Source organism: Crinia signifera, chromosome 11 (assembly GCF_055691185.1).
Source record: "Crinia signifera chromosome 11, ASM5569118v1, whole genome shotgun sequence".
Taxonomy (NCBI): domain Eukaryota; kingdom Metazoa; phylum Chordata; class Amphibia; order Anura; family Myobatrachidae; genus Crinia; species Crinia signifera.
In genome coordinates this window covers 115,202,759-115,211,088 of record NC_139227.1, presented here as the reverse complement: position 1 = coordinate 115,211,088, position 8,330 = coordinate 115,202,759, and positions in this window count along the sequence as shown.

Below are 8,330 nucleotides of genomic sequence, written 5' to 3'. Positions count from 1 at the left end.
TCCAGTATTAACTTCAGTGCTGGGATTAAGAAAAGAAAAAAGAAGTAAAGAAACTACAAAAAATTGGTGTATTTTTTAATTTGCTGGAAGTATGACCTTAGAAAAAGCAGGGTGTCACTGCTAATTCGCCTTCAGATTCTATTCACAATGTACCCGGCTGTAGAGCAGGCGTGTTCAGTATCTAAAGGGGCATACTTTATGTGGTATCCAGAAAATGGAAAGATAGTGTCAGATACCTAAGTATCTGGCACTTTAAGAAGCGCAATCCTGCTCAGAAAAAATTAGAATATCCTTACAGTTTTATGAATATATAAATCAATTTATTAAAAAGCATATAAAGTGGAATCAGTCCACACAACAATTCATATGACAATACAATTGTGCACAATGTAACAGACAGACAGGACAGACAACATATAACATATATTTGCAATAAAAAAGCTGAAGTTGCTGGGATTGCCGTTTTTCTTGTGAGTATTATAGTCACTTGAATCAGGAATGAAATATGAGGCTTAATAAAGGCAGTGATAAAATCTCATAGTTACCAGTCCTGCATAAACTTTCTGTGGTGGATAGCCAAGGTCAGTCTCTCCAACTGGTATATTACCAGAGATGTACTCCGGAAGAAGCTTTGTTGGTACCTTCTCCTGCTGGACCAGCCAGCTAGGTGATATTTGTAATCCACAGGTTAAAAGTGCGCTTGCAAAATAGATGTAGGACCGGCAAAGATAGGGCTCAAAAACGCGTTTCTCCGCCTGCTCGTAAAGTCGGCGGCTTCCTCAGTCTCAGTCTGTTTTATTACATCTGATTAGTGCATTACCCCTTATGTATTGATCAAAGTGGGGGAAATAAGTGTTCACGAATTTATTCTCTTTAATGAGTAATGAATATTTGGAGAATTAGGATCTAGCCCGATTAGCGCTACTAAGTGTCCCTAGGGCCACGAAAAAATTTTTTATGTGGTATCCGGTTGACGGATCTACGATGTCTAAATGCTTAGTAGAACCCGTCTAGTTACACAACTAAAGATAGTTGACCACATCTAATGGAATCGACAGTAACACCAAAAAATGTGAAAACCTCATGTCGACATGCTCCGGTCGCTGGCGTCTAACTTCCGTTACTGTCAATCTAGATGTGGTCAACTATGTTTAGGCATCTAACTAGACGGGTTTGACTGAGTGGTCGACGGGTTTGACTGAGTGATCGATACCCTATACCATACCCATGTTATATACTACTAAATACGCACATAACTCGCTCCTTCTCTGCAGCAGAAGTCTGCCCCTGCCCGCTTCAGTGAATGAAAGTGGCAGCATGGTGGCGCGTAAGTCATACAGTCAGGGCTGGTGCTAGGTGTTTGGTGACACCCTGCAAATAATATATCGGTGCCCTCCCATACGTAATAAAGAGACCACACCCCAAAAAGTGGGCATGGCTACAAAATAGTACCCCCAATTCAAATTATGCCGCAGAGTAACACAATCAGATATACAGTACACTGCATGTAGTGCCCATTATTAACACTACATCACAAAGCAGTGTCCCTTATACACATCATGCTACACAGTAGTGCCCCTTATACACATCATGCTACACAGTAGTGCCCCTTAAAGTGTCCTTTATACCCATGAATATAAGGGAATTGCTGCAGAAAAGCCCAGGAAATTTGGGCACCCAAAACTGGCCATGATCTTGGAATCTGGTATCCTAGGACTGGATTCCCTAGTGTGTCCTTGTTATAGCCCCCATAAACTATGCGATTTGGGCCAGATTTTCCAGATTTTACCGATGGCCCAAATAGCATGTGTGTGATCACATCTGATCTGCGGTCCCGTGCCCATTGGATCGGAGACGGAGATCATGCACGTTGGGTCGGATCCCCTGCTGCGGGTGACTCAAGGGGGATTGAATGTGACTTAAGTTTTAAGTTAGTAATATTCAGCAACGTTATGGGGCCCTAACATGAATTGTTTCCATAGCATCAGCTAATAATTTATTATCCCTGTCATGGATGGACTAAGGGTTTAAATGAACCCTGGCATTCCATTGGCCATGCCACAGGAGCACATGACAAGGAGCCAGGTCATGGGTTAACGGAACATGGTCTTGTGGTCTATGTCTCTGTATGCTGGGCAGCCAAGCAGAGGACCAGCAGATGGTGCGGATCAGTCAGCCTCTCCCTCTATAAAGCAGAAGGGACATCATTACAACTCACTATGGTGGGAGTACAATATGTGGCCCCCATAGGGGTATCTTTACTAAGGTGTGGGTTTTTATAAGTGGAGAGGTTGTCCATAGCAACCAATCAGATTCTACTTATAATTTATCAAGCATCTTCTAGAAGACAGTAGCGAGAATCTGTTTGGTTTCTATGGGCAAAATCTCCACTTCTAATATACCCCTTAAAATCCCAAGTCGTTCCATAAGCTTTGCATTACACAGTCAACACTGAGATCTTAATCATTTAGCTGCTGATAGTGGTGATGTATAAAGAGAGACATAATGGGCCAGGAGCACCAAGCTTTACACTCCTAACTGTCATTTTCAAACATAGCAGATACATCATCCCCTTCTACTTTATCTCTACTTTATCTCTTCTCCAGGCTTAATACATCTGTCCCATTGTGAGATAATGGGGGGGGGGGGGGCGATATCTGTCCCAATGTGAGATAATCCAGATCATTAGTAGTCTATTTGCTTTTGGTGCAGAGGACAAACCACACTTGTGCGTAGGAATGACATCGTTCTACACATGATGGCATTTTGTTATACCACTTTTACACCCACATCCCGGATCTGACCCGGCATTTGGAACACGGATACATGCCAGGTCGGATTCAGGATTTGAACCGTTTACAATGCGGTGCCTACCCATAGTGTAAATGGAGTCTGTGCTTTGAGATAATGTCATCACCCCACCGGAACCACCGATAGAAGTCCCATGTAAAGGGACACAGGTTAACTTTGTTCAAAGTGCAGTAATGTCAGGGAATGGTGGAGGGGCTTCAAGGTCTTCCATCAAACCACCCCCCCGCCCCCCATCCTGGCCAATAGAAAGATGAGATCTAAGCTGGATTCCCACCATATAAGTTAATGTCAAGTGAACAGTGTAACTCCCTACACTCCAAAAAACAAAAGGGGGATTCCATATTTGAAACTGGGTCCCTATTTTGCTTGATTTGCCCCACTAATAATTGTCACAATGGTCATGATTCAGACCGGATCACACAGCTGCTAAGTTTCACAATCAGGTATACTCCGCCCCGCCACAGTGAAATCCTGCCCCATGCAAGTCAGCAAATTGTTTAGCACTTCCCGGGCAAAGTAGCTGGATTGGGGAATGGCCTGCAAATTCATTCGCACACCGCTCACCATCGATTGATTTCCCCAGTGTGTGCAGTTTGTGCGTAGCCCAGGGCTAAATTGGCGGCTGCAATGGGAGCAGTCGGATCGGGGCAGAGCTGACGTCACACACCCTCCCTTCACATGCCTGGGCACATATGCGTTTTCCCTGGCACTCCCAGAAAATGGAAAAAATACCACCAACAAATATTGGCTTCATATCAATCACCTTGTGACCGGCCAATGATTAAAAAAAGTAGCAGGACTTATTTGCAGGATAGCTTCGCGCATGCGTACTATATGAAAATATTGGAAGTGCCCCCCCCCCCCCCCAAGTATAGTTAAACCCCCAACCCTGCCTTACCCCTTTCCATCATCCTGTGTCTGCCGCCGGTCTTGTCTGCCATCCCAAACAATAGCCCCGCAGACCCCCGGCGCCCACACTTTCTCAGCACCTCTCTGCCACCGCGGGGTCTGTGGGCTATTGTTCCCCCACTGGTTGTACCATTTGTCTTTTATGGACCTCTGAGCAGGGCAGTTTCAGAGGCATTTAATGGCAGATAAAAACCACTTGGCCCATCTACTCATACACAAACTATAGTTCATTATTTAATTTTTTTTGCTGGGAGCCAACTAACCTAATAGTATATTTTTTGATTGAGGGAGGAACCTGGAGTACCCAGAGGAAACCGACACAGTTGCTGTGGTGGGAATCAAACCCATGACCTCAGTGCTGTGAGGCAGTAATGCTAATTATTACACCATCCGTACTGCCCTGTATATATAACACATGGTGGGGATAGAACCCATGACCTCAGCGCTGTGAGGCAGTAATGCTAACCATTACACCATCCGGAATGCCCCGTATATATAACACATGGTGGGAATAGAACCCATGACCTCAGCGCTGTGAGGCAGTAATGCTAACCATTACACCATCCGGAATGCCCCGTATATATAACACATGGTGGGAATAGAACCCATGACCTCAGCGCTGTGAGGCAGTAATGCTAACCATGACACCATCCGGAATGCCCCGTATATATAACACATGGTGGGAATAGAACCCATGACCTCAGCGCTGTGAGGCAGTATTGCTAACCATTACACCATCCGTACTGCCCTTTATATATAACACATGGTGGGAATAGAACCCATGACCTCAGTGCTGTGAGGCAGTAATGCTAACCACTACACCGTCCGTACTGCCCCGTATATATAACACATGGTGGGGATAGAACCCATGACCTCAGTGCTGTGAGGCAGTAATGCTAACCATTACACCATCCGTACTGCCCTGTATATATAACACATGGTGGGGATAGAACCCATGACCTCAGCGCTGTGAGGCAGTAATGCTAACCATTACACCATCCGGAATGCCCCGTATATATAACACATGGTGGGAATAGAACCCATGACCTCAGCGCTGTGAGGCAGTAATGCTAACCATTACACCATCCGGAATGCCCCGTATATATAACACATGGTGGGAATAGAACCCATGACCTCAGCGCTGTGAGGCAGTATTGCTAACCATTACACCATCCGTACTGCCCTTTATATATAACACATGGTGGGAATAGAACCCATGACCTCAGTGCTGTGAGGCAGTAATGCTAACCACTACACCGTCCGTACTGCCCCGTATATATAACACATGGTGGGAATAGAACCCATGACCTCAGCGCTGTGAGGCAGTAATGCTAACCATTACACCATCCGTACTGCTCTTTATATATAACACATGGTGGGAATAGAATCCATGACCTCAGTGATGTGAGGCAGTAATGCTAACCATTACACCATCCGTACTGCCCTGTATATATAACACATGGTGGGGATAGAACCCATGACCTCAGCGCTGTGAGGCAGTAATGCTAACTATTACACCATCCGTACTGCCCCGTATATATAACACATGGTGGGGATAGAACCCATGACCTCAGCGCTGTGAGGCAGTAATGCTAACCATTACACCATCCGGAATGCCCCGTATATATAACACATGGTGGGAATAGAACCCATGACCTCAGCGCTGTGAGGCAGTAATGCTAACCATTACACCATCCGGAATGCCCCGTATATATAACACATGGTGGGAATAGAACCCATGACCTCAGCGCTGTGAGGCAGTATTGCTAACCATTACACCATCCGTACTGCCCTTTATATATAACACATGGTGGGAATAGAACCCATGACCTCAGTGCTGTGAGGCAGTAATGCTAACCACTACACCGTCCGTACTGCCCCGTATATATAACACATGGTGGGAATAGAACCCATGACCTCAGCGCTGTGAGGCAGTAATGCTAACCATTACACCATCCGTACTGCTCTTTATATATAACACATGGTGGGAATAGAATCCATGACCTAAGTGATGTGAGGCAGTAATGCTAACCATTACACCATCCGTACTGCCCTGTATATATAACACATGGTGGGGATAGAACCCATGACCTCAGCGCTGTGAGGCAGTAATGCTAACTATTACACCATCCGTACTGCCCCGTATATATAACACATGGTGGGAATAGAACCCATGACCTCAGTGCTGTGAGGCAGTAATGCTAACCATTACACCATCCGTACTGCCCTGTTTATATAACACATGGTGGGGATAGAACCCATGACCTCAGTGCTGTGAGGCAGTAATGCTAACCATTACACCATCCATACTGCCCTGTATATATAACACATGGTGGGGATAGAACCCATGACCCCAGTGCTGTGAGGCAGTAATGTAACCATTACACCGTCCGTACTGAACCATATATATAACACATGGTGGGGATAGAACCCATGACCTCAGTACTGTGAGGCAGTAATGTAACCATAACACCGTCCGTGCTGCCCTGCATATATAACACATGGTGGGGATAGAACCCATGACCTCAGTGCTGTGAGGCAGTAATGTAACCATTACACCGTCCGTACTGCCCTGTATATATAACACATGGTGGGGATAGAACCCATGACCTCAGTGCTGTGAGGCAGTAATGCTAACCATTACACCATCCGTACTGCCTCGTATATATAACACATGGTGGGGATAGAACCCATGACCTCAGCGCTGTGAGGCAGTAATGCTAACCATTACACCGTCCGTACTGCCCTGTATATATGACACATGGTGGGGATAGAACCCATGACCTCAGCGCTGTGAGGCAGTAATGCTATAACCATTACACGGTCCGTACTGCCCTGTATATATAACACATGGTGGGAATAGAACCCATGGCCTCAGCGCTGTGAGGCAGGAATGCTTACCATTACACCATCCGTGCTGTCCCGTATATATAACACATGGAGGGGATAGAACCCATGACCTCAGTGCTGTGAGGCAGTAATATAACCATTACACAGTCCGTACTGCCCCATATATATATATATAACACATGGTGGGAATAGAACCCATGACCTCAGCGCTGTGAGGCAGTAATACTAACCATTACACCGTCCGTACTGCCCCGTACATATAACACATGGTGGGAATAGAACCCATGACCCCAGTGCTGTGAGGCAGTAAGATAAACAATTACACCATCCGTACTGCCCCGTATATATAACACATGGTGGGAATAGAACCCATGACCTCAGTGCTGTGAGGCAGCAATGCTAACCATTACACCGTCCGTACTGCCCTGTATATATAGCACATGGTGGGGATAGAACCCATGACCTCAGCGCTGTGAGGCAGTAATGCTAACCATTACACCATCCGTACTGCCCTGTATATATAACATATGGTGGGAATAGAACCCATGACCTCAGTGCTGTGAGCCAGTAATGCTATAACCATTACACCATCCGTATTGCCCCGTATATATAAAACATGGTGGGAATAGAACCCATGACCTCAGCGCTGTGAGGCAGCAATGCTAACCATTACACCTTCCGTACTGCCCTGTATATATAACACATGGTGGGAATAGAACCCATGACAATGCTTCTTTATTGAAGATTGCAACCTTTTGTACAAAAATATATACCATTTCATATACAGTATAAAATATAATTTCAATAGAACCCATGACCTCAGTGCTGTGAGGCAGTAATGCTATAACCATTAAACCATCCGTACTGCCCCGTATATATAACACATGGTGGGGATAGAACCCATGACCTCAGTGCTGTGAGGCAGTAATACTAACCATTACACCATCCGTACTGCCCAGTATATATAACACATGGTGTGGATAGAACCCATGACCTCAGTGCTGTGAGGCAGTAATGCTAACCATTACACCATCCGTACTGCCCCGTATATATAACACATGGTGGGGATAGAACCCATGACCTCAGCACTGTGAGGCAGTAATGCTAAAAATAACACCATCTATACTGCCCCGTATATATAACACATGGTGGGGATAGAACCCATGACCTCAGCACTGTGAGGCAGTAATGCTATAACCATTACACCATCCGTACAGCCCCGTATATATAACACATGGTGGGTATAGAACCCATGACCTCAGCACTGTGAGGCAGTAATGCAAACCATCACACCATCCGTACTGCCCCGTATATATAACACATGGTGGGGATAGAACCCATGACCTCAGCGCTGTGAGGCAGTAATGTAACCATTGCACTGTCCGTACTGCCCCGTATATATAACACATGGTGGGGATAGAGCCCATGACCTCAGTGCTGTGAGGCAGTAATGCTAACCATTACACCGTCCGTGCTGCCCTGTATATATAACACATGGTGGGAATAGTACCCATGACCTAAGCGCTGTGAGGCAGTAATAAAACCATTATACCGTCCGTACTGCCCCGTATATATAACACACGGTGGGGATAGAAACCATGACCTCAATGCTGTGAGGCAGTAATGCTAACCATTACACCATCCGTACTGCCCCGTATATGTAACACATGGTGGGGATAGAACCCATGACCTCAGCGCTGTGAGGCAGTAATGCTAACCATTACACCATCCATACTGCCCCGTATATATAACACATGGTG